Genomic DNA, 1,743 nt, shown 5'->3' with positions numbered 1-1,743 from the left:
GAGAGAGAGAGAGAGAGAGAGAGAGAGAGAGAGAGAGAGAGAGAGAGAAAGAGAGAGACTACCCTTCATTAATCATTAATAAAGTTCAAAGAACACATCTGGTGAAAAATGTTTTTGGTCAATATTCTTCAGAGAAGACAAATGGAAGCAAAAGCAAGAAGATCCCTGAACATCATGGTTTGTAACTTAAGCTCATTACATTAGAGACATTCTGTAGTCTGAGGGTCAGCAACCTCAGGATTAGATGACTCTAGATTGAGTCAGTGGTTTCTAACAGGGCAAGACCTATCAACAGAGAAGAAGCCATCGACTGATCCAAACTGTCATCTTTATCTCTTCCTGCTTATTTCAATTTGAAATTAAGTGTCAACATTCACACTAATGTCAAACTCTTCCCATATAACTTGTGCTAATTTACTGTAAATCAAACATTCTGTATGATGGTGGGGGTAACCCTAACTGGCACCATGTATTTTTATAGGATTTTTACATTTCATCCAGTAACATCTCTGACCTGAAGGTGCATAATTAAAAGCCCTACAGCCACACGTTTCCTGCACCGTACTGCATCCAAAGGATTATGGCCCTTGTTCGTTTCTGAAAAAAAAGGGAAAAAGTTTCTAGCTTTATGATATTAAACGCAAAACTTTGGAATATTTTTAAGAGTTTAAAGTTAAGTCGTCATGGATCAGTAAGTTTTGTGACTGGTTACAGTTATAGTTAGGGTTAGAGTTACATAAAATACTTTTTTAGCCTTTTCTTTAAAACATTACCTGATTCTTCTTACTATTATGGGGTTAGAGAACCAGATTTAACAGTGAGAAATAGCAATAGCTAAATGCAAAATATATATATATTTAATTCAAAAACAACTACGGTAATCAGGGTCCGTATTTATCAAACTTCTTAGAGTGGAATTTTAAACTTAAGTGTTGAAAATTTCTTAGATTTCCCCCTACTCTCAGACTTAAGTGGAAAAGCAAGTTATCAAAATTCTTAAGCCTAAGAATCACTCTTACGCTCCCAAAAAGTTAAGACAGCTCCAGAGGACACTTAAGTGGTAAACAGTTGCCACTAGTGGTCTGATTTGGATGGACTAAGGGACAAACAGATAACAGCAGAGATCAGCAGTTATTTTTTTCATTATGATAAAAAAAAATTATAACGCTAAACTTTTAATATTTTTCAACCAAAGCTTCTTCTAATAAACTTTAAAAAGTATCTAATAAAAAATAAATTTAATTTTTTTTCTTAACCTTAAAAACATAGTTGTGCACTAACAGCCAGAGAAGAGAAGAATAATGTGAGGTATTAAAATGACACATTGATGATGCGTCCCACATTGTCCTTCAAAAGCATAGTTTTTTCATACAGTCAGCAGGATCTGGGCTTTTATGCACAAAGGAGTGCACAGCTTTCACACTTAAAGTATTAAGCTTTGTGTCTGTGTTAATGTTTTATTTTGGTTGTATTCTGGTTTTCTGTCTTGTCCATCTCTGTTTACCTCCTCCTGACGGTCTTTGCTCCAGCCCCACCCATTCTCACCCGTTCTTCATATTTCTCTCCCAGATGTTTCTTGTTTCTGCCAGTGTTGTATAAAGTACCACAAAGTGATATTTGAGTAAAAGTACAAGTATCTTACAAAAAAATTACTTTGGTAAAATTTAAAGTCTCCTTTAGGAATATTACTTAAGTAAAAGTCTTAAAGTAAAATATTTTGTACTTAAGTATTAAAAGTAAAGG

Source organism: Austrofundulus limnaeus, unplaced genomic scaffold (assembly GCF_001266775.1).
Source record: "Austrofundulus limnaeus strain Quisiro unplaced genomic scaffold, Austrofundulus_limnaeus-1.0 Scaffold173, whole genome shotgun sequence".
NCBI classification, from domain to species: Eukaryota; Metazoa; Chordata; class Actinopteri; order Cyprinodontiformes; family Rivulidae; genus Austrofundulus; species Austrofundulus limnaeus.
The sequence above is the reverse complement of the archived record's forward strand: the minus strand, read 5'-3'. Positions refer to the sequence as shown.